At 40.1% G+C, this 15944-nt stretch overlaps 1 protein-coding gene across 9 annotated transcripts in view; it reads left to right on the plus strand.

The window, feature by feature from the left end:
* The window catches only part of TIAM1 (TIAM Rac1 associated GEF 1), a 373738-nt gene that overhangs the window by 137304 nt on the left and 220490 nt on the right, over window positions 1-15944 (plus strand). The window lies entirely within an intron of this gene.

The following is a 15944-nucleotide window of genomic DNA, read 5'->3' on the forward strand; positions in this document are numbered from 1 at the left end:
GAAGATTTAAGCATCCGACTCTTAATTTCAGGGCTCGGTCCCAGGACCTTGAGATCATGACCTGAGCCGAAATCAAGAGTCAGGTGCTTAACCGAGTGAACTACCAGGAGCCCCAGAAACAATTTTTAGAAAGCACGAAGACTTTCTGAAGCAAGAGTCTGTGCTTTTCTGCCTCTCCCTCTGCGCCTCCCCCCTGCTCTCGTGCTCTTGCACCTGCTTTCTCTCTCTCTCTCTCTCAAATAAATAAAAACCTTAAAATTTTTTTTTTGTCTAATAAGATTTTTTTTTTTTTAAAGATTTTATTTATTTATTTGACAGAGAGAGACATAGCGAGAGCAGGAACACAAGCAGGGGGAGTGGGAGAGGGAGAAGCAGGCTTCCCGCAGAGCAGGGAGCCCGATGTGGGGCTCGATCCCAGGACCCTGGGATCATGACCTGAGCCGAAGGCAGACGCTTAACGACTGAGCCACCCAGGCGCCCTGTCTAATAAGATTTTTAAAAAGTCTGTTTAACATGAGGAAGCTCATACAGAAAAGGGTTATGTTCCAGAGATTTTTCCCACTGCTGAAAATATTCCTGATTATGGAACGTAATGAAATAAATTTGTCGTGTTGGACATAATGTGTGGTAGAGCACAGAATGAAGAGCCCAAAACTTACGGAGGAGGCCTGACATTTATAGTTATAAATGTGTACCTTAGGAATTGATTTATAAAGAAGAATATCAGGGCTAAAATAGATAAATTGAAGCTTGTTCTCACTAAGTAGGTTAGATAGTTCATTAAATATTGGCTAAAATCTCTTTCTCTGTGAAGGTTGACAATAAGAGATTAAATGTCAGTGTCCAAGGCAGGGGACTTTGAGAGTACAGCCAACCGGTCAGTTCAGGTGAATATAAAATGTCGTTGGGTAAATGTGTACATGCTTGGTGCTTAGCCCACAGGTAAGCAACCGCAGACCCAAGGACCCAGTCCGGTCGCTACCTCTTTTTTTTTGTTTTTTGGTCCCTTGTGCTAAGAATGGGTTTTTCATTTTTAAATGGCTGGAAAAAAAAATCATAAGAATAGTACTTTGTGGTATGAGAAAACTATATGAAATTCAAGTTTCAGTGTCCATGTATAAAGTTTTATTGGCTGCAGCCACGCGCATGCATTTATGTGCTACCTATGGATGCTTTCCTGTTATAGTGACAAAGTTGCAAAGCTGTGGCAGAGACCATCTAGCCTGGAAAGCCTAAAATATTTACTCTCTGTCTCTTTGCAGGAAACATTTGCTGAGCCCTGGCTTAGTGGAGCAGAGCTAGCTGCTGATGGCCTGTGCCCTCCTCCCTTCCCTCCCCTTATCTTTCTTCTGATATATGAGTGAATGGGTGCTCAATTACAATGGTAGATAACACTTACAGAGTGCTTACCATTCTCCAGTTTATTTAACATCGTAACTCTGTTATGCAGAGACAGTTATTAGCCCCATTTTACAGATAGAGAAATCAAGGCACAGGGAACATAGGCAACTACACAGATCAGTTGAAATGGATATTTGGTGACTTTTTGTGGACTCTGATTTTTAAATTTGAAACAAACTCAAACTGTACAGTCCTGAAGTACAAAATGAAATCTAGAGTAATTTAAGGAAGTTGGAACATTAAAAAAAAAAAAAAAAATGTAGGCCTCTTCCTTCTTGATCTTTGACACTTTTTTCATTTGATGGTATGATGGCCCTTCACATGTGATGTATTAGGTTGACTATCCTGTTTGATTCATTCATTCAACGTGGACTGACCATGTGCCCTGCGCCGTGAACAACACAGTATCTGGGAACACAACAGGGTACACGGCCCAGAGTGATTTACAAGAATGTGGCCATCCACCAGCAAATGTCTTCACATGCTCTACTTAGATTTTAGCAATTTGTATGGCTCCTTAGGTGTTCAGTTGGTGTGATAAAGGTCCCAACAGATAGCAGAGAAGTTGTCAGATCAGGAAACCTGTCCATTGGCCCAGATTGTGCTCATGATTTGCCGCATAACCTTGGAAACATAGTTTAATTTTCCATTCCATATCTTCATTCTGGAAAGTGGAAAATACCAGCAAATTAAGCTGGTCTGGTGCCCCAAATGAGGTAATGTGCCCTGCTCATATATTTCTCATGCTTTCCTTGTTTACACGGACACAGTTTGGTGGTGTCTAATTTTATTGTATAGATACTGTTTATAAGTAGATACATGCATACAACATGATACATACCATCTGATATAGATACAAGAACTGTTGTTTCCCTAGGCATACTTGGAACTGCTCTGGGAGAGGACTAGCCTGAACTAGGTAGGCATGCAATGTGGACAAGGCAGAGTCAGTTTGGGAGTCTATGAAAGCACTTTTGGAACTTGTTTATAAGGCAGTGATAAAACTGTGGGACGTGTGAAGAGATTCTGGGAAGGATTCATCCTACGAATTTTTGAGTTCCTGGTGAATTAATGATAGCCCAGGGTCAGGCACAGAATAGGTGTTCAGTAAAGATCATTCTGCACAGTCTTTATACTGCTCAGTGGCCCCTGGCACTTAGGGAATCACCATATTTTAGATCGAGAGGGCCAGGATTAAAACATTTTATTCTGCTAAGTATTCTAAGTTTATAAAAATGGTGATTATGTTTTATACTTTTTAAAGTGTTTATGATACTGAGAAATATACTTTCATTTATTTTTGTGTGTGTGTGTTCTTTTTTGTAAGTTTTTATTTTAATCACCCAGTACTCATCAAGACAAGTGCACTCCTTACTCCCCATCACCTGTTTCCCCCATCCCCCACCCACCTCCCCTCTGGGAACTGTCACTTTGTTCTCTGTAATGAAGAGTCTGTTTCTTAGCTTGTCTCTCTCCTCTTTTTCCCCCTTTGCTTGTTTGTTTTGTTTCTTAAATTCCACATATGAGTGAAATCATATGGTATTTGTCTTTCTCTGACTTACTTCACTTAGGATTATACTCTCTAGCTCCATCCATGTTGTTGTCAATGGCAAGATTTCATTCTTTTTTTATGGCTGAATAATATTCCATTGTATATACCTACCACATCTTCTTTATCCATTCATCAGTTGATGGACACTTGGGCTGCTTCCATATCTTGGCTATTGTAAATAATGCTGCTATAAACATAGGGGTGCATGTATCCCTTTGAATTATTGCTTTTGTATTCTTTGGGTAAATACCCAGTAATGTGATTGCTGGATCGCAGGGTAGTTCTATTTTTAACTTTTTGAGGAAATTCCATGCTGTTTTCCAGAGTGGCTGCGCCAGTTTGCATTCCGTGCATGAGGGTTCATTTTTCTCCACATCCTTACCAACACCCGTTGTTTGTTGGGTTTTTGATTTTCGCCGTTCTGACGGATGTGAGATGGTATCTCATTGTAGTTTTGATTTGCATTTCCCTGATGATAAATGATAATGAGCATCTTTTCATGTGTCTGTTGGGATTTGTATGTCTTCTTTGGAGAAATATCTGTTCATGTCTCTTACCCATTTTTTAATTGGATTATTTGTTTTCTGGGTGTTGAGTTTTGTAAAGTTCTTTCTCTATTTTGGATACTAACCCTTTATCGGATGTCATTTGCAAATATCTTCTCCCATTCAGTAGGTTGCCTTTTAGTTTTGTTAATTGTTTTCTTCACTGTGCAGAAGTTTATTTTTATGTCATCCCAATAGTTTAGTTTTGCTTTATTTCCCTTGCCTTTGGGGACAAATCTAGAAAAATGTTACTACATCTAGGATTTTTATGGTTTTAGCTCTCATGTTTAGGTCTTTAATGCATTTTGAATTTTTTTTGTGTATGGTGCAAGGAAATGATCCAGTTTCATTCTTCTGCATTTTGCGGTCCAGTTTTCCCAGCACCATTTGCTGAAGAGACTGTCTTTTTCCCACTGGATATTCTTTCCTGCTTTGTCAAAGATTAATTGACCATATAACTGTGGGTTTAATTCTGGATTTTCTCTTCTGTTCTATTGATCTACGTGTCTGTTTTTGTGCCAGAACCATACTGTTTCTATTACAGCTTTGCAATATACCTTGGTATCTAGAATTGTGATGACTCCAGCTTTGTTTTACTTTTCCAAGATTGCTTTGGCTATTCAGGATCTTTTGTGTTTCCATATGAGTTTCAGGGTTGTTTGTTCTAGTTCTGTGAAACATGCTGTTGGTATTTTGATAGGGATTGCATTAAATGTGTATATTGCTTTGGGTAGTGTAGACATTTTAATAATATTTGTTCTTCCAATCCATGAGCATAGAATATGAGAAATAGGCTTTAAACATGCAGCATACTGTAATAGTTCACCAAGGTGAAAATGATTAACTTTCCATATTGAAGATACAGAAGAATAATTCTTAAACCAAAAATGTTGCATGGGTAGCTATTTTACATAATTTTGAATCATATACTTTTATTTTTTAGTTTATGTGCTGTGTTTTTGTAGTAGACATTTTGACTTTGTATTTTATTTTCCCCAGCTTTATTGAGGCAAAATTGATAAGTAAGAATTGTATATGTTTAAGGCATTCAGCATGATGTTTTGATATACATATACATTGTGAAATGATTACCATATCAAGCTAATTAACATGAATTACCTCACATAGTTATTATTGTTTTTTGGTCTAAGAATACCAAAGATCTTCTCTCTTAGCAAATTTCAGGTATATAATACAGAACTATTAACTAGTCATTGTGCTATATGATACCATTAGAGCTCTAGATCTTAATCATGTTGCATTAGCTGAAATTTTGTTCTCAGACCAATGTCTCTCTATTTTCTCTACCCCCCACCCCTGGTAACCATCATTCTACTCTCTGCTTTTCTGAGTTTGACCTTTTAAGATTCCACGTAAGTGAGATCATGCGGTATTTGTCTTTCTGTGTCTGGCTTAATACATTTAGCATATAATGCCCTTCAGGTTCATCCTTATTGTTGCAAATGGCAAGCTTTCCTTTTTTTCAGGGCTGAATAATATTTCACTATATCTGTCTATCTGTGTTTATGTCAGTATCTATGTTTGTGTCTGTATGTGGGTATAGATATAGACCACATTTTCTTTATCCATTCATCTGTTGATGGATACTTAAGTTGTTCTATATCTTTTTTTTTTTTTTTAAGTAGACTTCATGCCCAGTGCAGAGCCCAGCATGGGGCCTGAACTCACAACCCTGAGATCAAGACCAGAGCTGAGGTCAAGAGTCGGATGCTTAACCGACTGAGCCACCCAGGTGCCCCAAGTTGTTCTATGTCTTGCCCATTTTGAATAATGCTACAGTGAACGTGGGAGTACAGATATCTCTTCAAGATCCAGATTTCATTTCCTTTGGACACATCCCCAGAATTGGAATTCTGGTTCATATGGTAGTTCTATTTTTAATTTTTGAGAAACCTCCACATTGTTTTCATAGTGGCTATGCAAATTCCCACCAACAGCGTACAGGGTTCTTTTTTCTCCACATCTTTGCCAACACTTGTTACCTCTTGTCTTTTTGATACTAGCCATTCCAACAGGTGTGAGGTGGTATCTCATTGTGGTTTTGATTTGCATTTCTTTGATGATTGGTGATGAGGAGCACCTTTTCATATACCTGTTGACCCTATGCAAGTATTCTTTGGAGAAATATCTATTCCGGTCCTTTGCCCATTTTTAAATTGGGTTATCTTTTTTTTTTTTTTTGCTATTGAGTTGTTTGGGTTCCTTATGTATTTTGGATATTAACCTCTTATTAGATGTTTGGTTTGCAAATATTCTCTCCCATTCCATAGTTTGTTTCTTCACTCTATCAATTGTTTCCTTTGCTGTGCAGAAACTTTTTAGTTTGAAGTAGTTTAACCTGTTTCTTTCTTCATTTGTCACTTGTGTCAGATCCAAAAAAAAAATCATTGCACAGACCAATGTCAAGAAGTTTTTCTCCTGTTTTCTCTTAATAGCTTTATAGTTTCAGGTTTTACATTTAAGTCTTTAATTCGTTTTTAAAAAAAGATTTATTAGAGACAGAGAGAGAGAGCACGCGCACATGCACGAGTGGGGGGAGGGGCAGAGGTAGAGGAAGGGAGAGAATCTCAAGCAGACTCTGCATTAAGTGCGACCCCACACTGAGTGCAGAGCCCAGTGTGAGGCTCGATCTCATGACCCTGAGATCATGATCTGAGTTGAAATCAAGAGTCAGATGCTCACCCGACTGAGCCACCCAGGTGCCCCAAGTTTTTAATTCATTTTGGGTTGATTTTAATATATGGTGAGATAAGGGTTCAGATTCATTCTTTTGCATGTAGCTGTCCAGTTTTCTCAACACCATTTATTGAAAGACTGTCCTTTCCCCATTGTATATTCTTGGCTCCTTTGTCATAAATTAATTGGCCATATATATGTAGGTTTATTTCTGGGCTCTGTCATCTGTCCCACTGGTTTATATATCTGTTTTTATTCCCATATCATAGTGTTTTGATCACTGTAGCTTTGCAGTATATTTTGAAATCATGAAGTGTGGTGCCTCCAGTTTTGTTCTCCTTGCTTAAGATTGCTGTGGTTATTCAGGGTCCTTTGTGGTTCTGTATGAATTTTAGGTTTCTTTTTCTAGTTCTGTGAAAAATGCCATTAGGATTATGAAAGGGATTGCATTAACTCTGTAGATTACTTTGGGTAGTATGGAATATTTTAACAATATTAATTCTACCAATCCATGACCATGGGATATCTTTACATTTATTTGTGTCTTCAGTTTCTGTCATCAGTGTTTTATAGTTTTCAGTGTACAGATCTTTTCCATCACTGGTTAAGTTTATTCATAAGTATTTTATTCTTTTTGATGCTATTGCAAATGAGATTATTTTTTTAATTTCTTTTTTGGATAGTTCGTTGTTAGGATATGGAAATACAACTGATTTTTGTGCATTGATTTTATGTACCATAACTTTATTGAATTTGCTTTGTAGTTTGAACAGTTTTTTGGTGGAATCGTTAAGTTTTCCTATATATATAAGAACATAGACAATTTAACTTCTTCCTTTCTGATTTGGGTACCTTTGGATACCTTTTATTTCTTTTTCTTACCTAATTGCTCTGGCTAGGACTTCCAGTAATTTGTTGAATAGAAGTGGGCATCCTTTCCTTGTTTTTGGTCTTAGAGGAAAAGTTTTCTGCTTTTCACAATTGAGAATGATGTTGGCTTTGGGCTTGTCATGTATTCTTCTCTTCTTAAATTATTGAGAGTTTTTTATCATGAAATGATGTCAGATTTTGTCAAATGCTTTTTCTGCATCTTTTGAGGTCATTGTATTACCCCCCCCATTCTGTTAATGTGGTCTATCACATTTATTGATTTCCTTATGTTGAACCATCCTTAACATCCCAAGGATAAATCCTAACCTGCTTATGTTTAGTGATCCTTTTAATGTGCTATTGAATTTGGTTTGCTAGCATTTTGTGGAGGATTATTACATCTCTTTATCAGGGACATTGGGCCTTTAATTTTCTTTTCTTGTGGTGTTTTTGTCTGACATTGGTATCAGGATAATTCTGGCCTCATAAACTGAGTTTGGAAGTGTTTTCTCCTCTTCAGTTTTTAGAAGAGTTTGAGATGGATTGGCATTAATTCTTTACATGTTTAGTAGAATTTACCACTGAAGCTATGTGTAAAAGACTTTGACTTTTAGTATCTCATCTTAAATATCACCAATTGACTGACAGTCCTTTTTCAAAAAAAATTGTTTACACAGTTTAAAAAGAAAGAGCATGGAAACTTCAAGTCTGTTTCATTTAGTGTGCTACATTCTTCTTATTGGCTATCCTTCAGAGAACAGTGTCATTGGAATTATTCCATCTTTGGGAAGACACAGACCATAGAGTTATCAGGAAGTTGTCAGGCTCTGTGATAATTTATTCTATGTCTTTAATGAGATACAGAGGAGTCTGATAGCTAGTGGCCAGAAACGTTGAGATTGGAGATTTTATGTATTTGATTTGCTGTTGTGACATGGTCAAAGTACACAGTTAATCTCTCTGCTGTTCATTTACTTGTGCCCTTAGTTTGGTACTAACCAGGGTGTGAGCCTCCATAGTCATGCTTTGTGTCACCTGTGATTTTAGGCAGTGGTTTTCATAATTTTTTGTGGTTCTTCATACAGATATACAATGTGCTGGCGAGTGCTGAGACCTGCAGCCTCATGAGTCTCTGGTGTTTGTGTATGAGGTAGCAAAACATTACATGTAAGATGTGCTTATGATTTTGTTCCATTTTTTTCCCCTTTTCAATCTCTGATTCAGGAATTTCCAGTTGACCTAGTTGAAGTGTCTTCTTCTGCACAAATCTCATAGTGTTTTACTGATCTGCTTGGCATTATAATCAAAGAAGGGGACTACATTATCTGTGTCCTTTCAAAAAGCTTGTTCATTGCACCTAAGTGCTTGTTGGTTTTGTTGTTAGTTTTATGTATGTATATGTTTATATATTCATAAAGTTAGTATTAGAGTGCTGGTCTGTGCCAGGTACTTAGCAGTTTATAGAAGTTATTTTGTTCATTTGTCACAACAACCCCCTGGAAGGGGCACTGTTATTTTCCTCTATTACATATAAAGAAACTGAAGCTTAGAAAAGCGTAGCAGAGTCATTCAAGGTCATTTAACTTGTGAGTGGTGGGGTTGGGATTCAAACCTAGTCCTGATCCCAAAACCCCTGTTCCTAATGAATCTGAAATAGTGCAGGTTGTATTGAATTAAACATATAGACTGCTCTATGAAAGTTGTGTGTATGTCCAATTTAGGATTTTGACTGACATGTTAATGAACTAGAAAAACTAGCGTACCAAGTACATTTCTTTTCTTTTCTTTCTTTTTTTTTTTTTTTTAAAGATTTTATTTATTTATTTATTTGACAGAGAGAGAGAGATAGCGAGAGCAGGAACACAAGCAGGGGGAGTGGGAGAGGGAGAAGCAGGCTTCCTGCCAAGCAGGAAGCCCGATGTGGGACTCGATCCCAGGACCCTGGGATCATGACCTGAGCCGAAGGCAGACGCTTAACGACTGAGCCACCCAGGCGCCCACATTTCTTTTCTTTATACCACAATTGGCAATGGGATTGATCATATTCTGATGGACTTTTTCTTTTAAACAAGTTTAGTGAGCTATAACTCACATATCATACAATTCATCCATTGAAAGTAAACATTTTGGGGCGTCTGGGTGGCTCAGTCGTTGGGCGTCTGCCTTTGGTTCGGATCATGATCCCAGGGTCCTAGGATCGAGCCCCACATCAGGCTCCCTGCTCCGCGGGAAGCCTGCTTCTCCCTCTCCTGCTCCCCCTGCTTGTGTTCCCTCTCTCGCTGTGTCTCTCTCTGTCAAATAAATAAATAAAATCTTAAAAAGAAAAAAGAAAGTAAACATTTCAGTAGTGTTTAGTATATTCACAGAATTTTACAACTATCCTCACAATCACTTTTAGAACAAATGAAACTCTATACCCATTACCCTCGTCTTCTTGTTTCTCCCCAGCCATCCCTACCCCATCCCCAGCCCCCGGCAACCATTAACTTAATTTGCCTCCAGATTGCCTGTTCTGGACTTTTTTATATAAATGGATTTATACAATATAGGGTCTTTTGTAACTAACTTCTTTCACTTAGCATAATATTTTCAGGTTTCGTCTATGTTGTAACATGTATCCGCACTTCATTTCTTTTTGTTGCCAAATAGTATTACACTGTATAGATATACTGTATTTTATTTATCCATTCATCAGTTGATGGACATTTGGGTTATTTCTACCCCTCAGTTATTACAAATAATACTGCCGTGATACATCCATGTGCAGGCTTTCGTGTGGACGTGTGCTCTCATTTCCTTAGGAATGAAATCGCTGGGTTGTATGGTGACTCTAGGCTGACTGTTTCTAGTAACTACCAGACTGTTTTCCAAAGCAGCTGTACCTTTTTACATTCCTACCGGTGACAGGAAGGTTCTTGTTTCTTCACATCGTGGCTAACACTTGTTATCTCTCTTTTTGTTTTTTTGTTTTTAAAGATTATATTTGTTTATTTGACAGAGAGAGGGAGAGAGAGAGCGAGTGCACAAGCAGGGGGAGCGGCAGGCAGAGGGAGAAGCAGGCTTCCTGCTGAGCAGGGAGCCCGATGCGGGGCTCGATCCCAGGTCCCAGGGATCATGACCCGAGCCGAAGGCAGATGTCCAACCAACTGAGCCACCCAGGTTGCACCCATTATTTCTCTTTTTGATGACAGGTATTCTAGTGGGCGTGAGGTAGTATCCAGTTGTGATCTTGATTTTTGTTTCCCGAATGGCTATTGCTGTTAGCGTGCATCTTTTCATGTGAAACTGACTTTTAAGTGTAGATTTTGTCCGTGTGCACTTTCTGAAGTAAGGCACGCCTGTGCCACTGGCGAAATTTTTCTCAACTCCTTAATTCTTACCAACCCAGAGTCGAGGCTGGAGTCGGATGTAACTTGCCTCAAGTCCACCCTTTGTGAATCTTTGGCTAAGGGCACGGCACAGTGTGTTGGAAGCAAAAATTATTCATTACTTCATTAATGTATTAGGTAATGTGTTGGCTGGATTGTATGGCTGAACACACGTGTGGGAGAAGGACAGGCATTGGGGATTAGGGGAAGCCAACTAAAGATGAGGGTAAAACAGTAAAAGTCTTGAGGGTTGGGGCGCCTGAGTGGCTCAGTCGGTTAAGCGACTGCCTTCCGCTCAGGTCATGATCCCGGAGTCGCAAGATTGAGCCCTGTGTGGGCTCCCTGCTCAGTGGGGAGTCTGCTTCTCCCTCTGCCCCCTGCACCCCCCGCTCGTGCTCTCTCTCAAATAATTAAATAAAACTTGAAAAAAAAAAAGTCTTGAGGGTTAAAAAGTTAAAATGTCTTGGGAAAAGCATAAGATACGTGTAGGTTGATTCGAAGCTGGTTGGAACACACAAAAAGAGTGTTAATGGATCAGTACCAAACTGGGAGGATGTATAGTTTACCCCACAAATTGCTCAATACCTAAAGAATAGCTAGCAATGGTGATTTACACGGGACACTCACTTTTTATAGGAGAATACAGTTTCTGTGTTTCTAGGACTCTGGTTTGTAAACAACAGAAACTGACTCCAGATCACATAAGTTTTTTTGTGTATGTGTTTGTTTTTGGGTTTTAAAGAGGTTGCTGTCAGGGCACCTGGCTGGCACAGTTCGTTAGGCATCTGACTCTTGATTTCGGCTCAGGTCATGATCTCAGGGTTCTGGGACCGGGCTCCACATCGGGCTCCCCACTCAGCATAGAGTCTGCTTGAGATTCTTTCCCTCCCTCTCCCTCTCCCATTCCTGCTCTCTCTCTCTCTCTCTCTCTCAAATAAATAAATCTTTAAAAAAAAGAGGTTGCTGTTAATTTTTATAAAGATACAGAATGCCTCCTAGACATCATTCATAGTTATGTATCTGTCTAGAAATTGTGCCTGTTGGGAAGGCCATCACAATTTGGGATTCCCTGGTCTGCTTGGTTCCTCTTGTCTTTGTTAATCTGTGTCATTCTCTCTCCTGCAGGATTTTATTTTATTTTATTTTATTTTATTTATTTTTTCTTAAGTAAGCTTCATGCCCAGCGTGGAGCCCAGCATGGGGCTTGAACTCATGACCCTGAGATCAAGACCTGAGCTGAGCTCAAGAGTTGAATACTTAACCGATTGAGCCACCCAGGTGCCCCATCTCCTGCAGCCTTAAGTTATTTTTCTCTTGTTCCGGAATTGACACTGCCCAAAATGTGGCTGCCCAAAGTTTCTGAACTTGAATGTCACATCAGGATGGGAGACCTGTGGGGCTTTCGGTACAAACTCTGAATAACCTCAGCAGCCCAGGATGGCAGGCAGAGAAACCTGTCACACAATACTTAAAAAGCAGAATGTAGTGTCCTACATGAGTTTGGGGGAGAACAAGAAAGTAGAAGAGAGTGTTGTGTACATCTCGAATGGGGAAGGTAGGACCTCTAGCAATGCGTGTCAGAAGGCATGATGATGTTGGTCCGTAGAAATAAGTGAACCCATTCATGGGCTAAGGGAAGCAGTGTGTCCTGGTCCCACTGGACGTCCATCCAGTCAGCCAGCACTTGAGGACTGTATCGAGCTCCCTGACTGCCATTTCAAGGAAGACTTTGAGAAAGTGGAATAATCAGAGGAGCAGAACCAAAATGGTAATAGGAAACCTACCCATGGGTAGCACCTTCACCTGGCGGCCGGAACAATAAAGGGAAGATAAGACCGCTTCCTTCTGCTGTTTGAAGGGCTAGTGTGCAGAAAGGTAGAGATTGGTCTGGTTTCTCTAGCAGATGGGAATTACAGAGAGGCATCTTTTAAATTCATCTAAGAAAAGACTGTTTAAGTCTTAGAAACAGCAGTTGCCTATAATTTTGTGCTTCCTAGTTGGGGCTGTATTACTTACCCCTTCATCCAGGGTATTATGGATATAGAAGGTGCCCTAGATTTCCCCTGTACTCTGCCTACCATTTGATCGTGACGTTAGTCAGCATTTAGGCTTTGTAATTGGGCCACATCGGCGAGTCGTCTGCAGATGGCACCTGTGTGAGTGAGGTGTACGTACGTGCTTGGGCATAGATTGTCTTTTACGTGAACAACCCTCAGAGTTGCAAATCCGGAAAATGTCCCTTCTGTCTTATTTAGGCCTATTTTCTATTTCTGCCCAGAAAGCCTTCCAGTTGTTGCGTCCTCCTTATGCTGTGTGCATGTTGGGGGAACACTAACTAATTTTGACGGTAGCCTAAGCAAAATGCAATTAGGGAAATCTTGTGCCAAACACGCATCTGCTCCGGTGTTTGCCTTCATGAGCGTGCATAATCAGGAGTTTGCTTTAAACACTGTATGGCCTTTCCCGTGAAAAAATGACGAAGTGAGCGTGCAGGAGGCGTGGTTACCCTGCATCCACTGGACTTCAGGCAAGGAAGTGCGACGCCCTCCAAGAGCACCGGGGGCTTGGGGACAGAGACTCGGACGCGTGAGTCAGGAATTGTGCGTGAGCACGCACCTGTGTGTGTCACGCGTGAGTGTGCACATCTGTGCGTGCTGCGCGTGTTCGCTCTATGGGGGAAGCACAGTTAGGGAAATAGAGAACAAGAGAGCTAAAAAAAAAAAAGACGACAACGGGAAGGATGTGACATTGCAATTTATGAGACAGATGATTACAATTCCATTATAAAACTGAAAGATACTTGAAGGATGCAGATCGCCATGTCATTACAAAATGGCTTTCTTTTCTTTTTACTCTTGGTAAACAGATTTACTTTAGCAACGAAGTGGAGTTTTTCTTTTTTGACTGTTGGGGTTATTTTGGTACCAGAGGTTGTGTGAAACTTGAGATATTTAGTGTCTGGTGTTTTTTGTTTGTTTGTTTTTGGTTTGGTTTGGTTTGGTTTTTTTGTTTTTGTTTTTGACATAAGGAGATGAATGCCCATTGTAAACACGGAAGTCTTCTTATATCTGATAAAAGATAAAGTCATTCATTTTTCCTTTACTATGCATGAGTGATCACGGCGGCAAGTTTGAAAAACCAGAAAAATATGAGGAAGGGGATATAATTGCCTATTTACCTACTATTAAAAGTCATGCTCAGACTTCGGTATTTTTTCCCATTCTTTCTTCTTCTTTATTATTTGGACATACAGATGGGTAATATATGGAGGTATGGACAGATATATGCACCAATGATGTACAGTTTTGCACACAAATACCTCGATTTCCCAGATACAGATGATCATGTATGTTAGTGGTTTTTAGTCTGTTGGCGGTGACTGAAGTCACTTTTTCTATTAAACATTGACTTTCTGATAGTTTGTTTTTCTGAAATGTTAAATTCAACCCCAAATTATATGCTTCTTAGAATATTATTTAGTGGGGCACCTGGGTGGCCCAGTCGTTAAGCATCTGCCTTCGGCTCAGGTCATGATCCCAGGGTCCTGGGATCGAGCCCCGCATCGGGCTCCCTGCTCCACGGGAAGCCTGCTTCTCCCTCTCCCACGCCCCCTGCTTGTGTTCCGTCTCTCGCTGTGTCTCTCTCTGTCAAATAAATAAATAAATAAAATCTTTAAAAAAAAAGAATATTACTTAGTAGTGAAGAATATAAAGAATAAAGAACCAAAATTAAGAGTTCAAAAGTGGGCACATTTCTCTGCTTGCATAGAAAACAGAATTCTCATTCAGGGTCAAACATGAAAGCATCTATTGCACTGATTATAAAGTATAGACCATGGTTTTCTGAAGGCCAGAAATTTTGCCCTTTCTTTGGCATTTTTTGCTAAGTTGCTCCCTGCTCCTCCTTACCTCTTAAACCTCGGCTAAACTTCATTTTTAATGGTTTAAAATAGAATCTTAGTCTTTTTTTTTTTTAGGGGGTATGGGTGGGAGCATAAGATACATTTAAAATAATTTAATGGCCAGAGGAATAATGAATAATTGTTTTTCTTGAAAAATAAATTCCAAAATTATTAGTTGGCTGGTGGTAACTTTGGTCCTAGAAGTTGAATGTACAAATTCTGGGAATCAAATCTTGTCCCATGTTACTTTGGGGAAAAATTTCCCTCTGCCGAGAACTTGATGTTTTCCTTCCTGCCCGATGGTGTTTGCCAGGATGGGCTTCTCTTGACGGAGGCAGAGGGATGGGTGGGACACGCAGAACCTGTATCAGAATGTCCTAGATACACTGCTTTAGTTCCCTACTCTCCCATTTAAAAAAAACAAGTTTTATTTATATAAGTAATCTCTACACCGCACATGGTGCTTGAACTCATGACCCAAAGTCAAGAATCACATGCTCTTCCAACTGAGCCAGCCAGGCACCCCAAATATGTGGCTCACTCCTTCCTACCTTCCTTCCTTTCTCCCTTCCTTCCTTCCTTCCTTTTCTTTTCTTTTCTTTAAGTAGGCTCCACTGCTTAGCTTCCTATTCTCATTTTTTTAAAAAAGTTTTATTTATTTAAGTAATCTCTACACCCAGCGTGGGGCTTGAACTCACGACCCAGAGATCAAGAGTTGCATGCTGTACCAGCTGGACCAGCCAGGTGCCCCTCTATTCTCCATTTTGATACATCCCCTTTTCCACCCTGAATTCTGATCAGTTTCAGGGGTATATCAGACTCCTGGGTTCTGAGTGAGGAATAGGGTGTGCATGTGACGTTACAGAAGGTCCTTAGAAGCTGTCAGTGTAGTAAGAGGAGGGGGCTCCAGTGGGCATGCATAGGGACTATTCTGTACACAAGGTGTCCAAGGTGGCACAAAGAAAGGGAGCTAAGCGGAGTTTGAGAAGAAATGGTCCCAGCTATAGGAGAGAAAACGTAGAACCTGGTAGTGGACATAATTTTTATTGTCTATGCAGCGTTCATTTCCCATCTTCTTATCAGCACCCAGTATATGATTTATGGCAGCCAGCTGTGCCGACTGACCACTCACTATGCATTTCGGGAGGAATGGGCTCTACATCCAGTGTTGATGTTCTTCCAGTGTGCCAAGCACTGATCATATCAGGGCCGAAGCTCACATGAAATTTCCAGTAATTGCTACAGAGTTCCAATGAAGAGGCTTTCCCCGAAGGAAGGGCATGGCTATGGGTTTCAGGTGCCATGCAGATATTGAGGAAGGTGAAGACTTTTCAGAGTGATCACTGGGGTGGTGTCTGGTGATTTTGGCTGGGATTATGCACTAGTGAGAAGAGCAAAAGCATCTAGAAGGAGCTGTTGCTTCTATGACTGTGATTTTCAGGGGGCAGGGGACGAGCAATAACTAGAGGGATTGTAGGACCAAAGAAGGGGCTTTTATTTTATTTGTTTATTTTTTTAAAAAGATTTATTTAGTTATTTTAGAGAGAGCAAGCGCATACATGTGAGCAGGGGGAGGGGCAGAGGGAGAGAGAGAATCCCAAGCGGCCTCC

Source organism: Halichoerus grypus, chromosome 1, assembly GCF_964656455.1.
Source record: "Halichoerus grypus chromosome 1, mHalGry1.hap1.1, whole genome shotgun sequence".
Lineage (NCBI taxonomy): Eukaryota > Metazoa > Chordata > Mammalia > Carnivora > Phocidae > Halichoerus > Halichoerus grypus.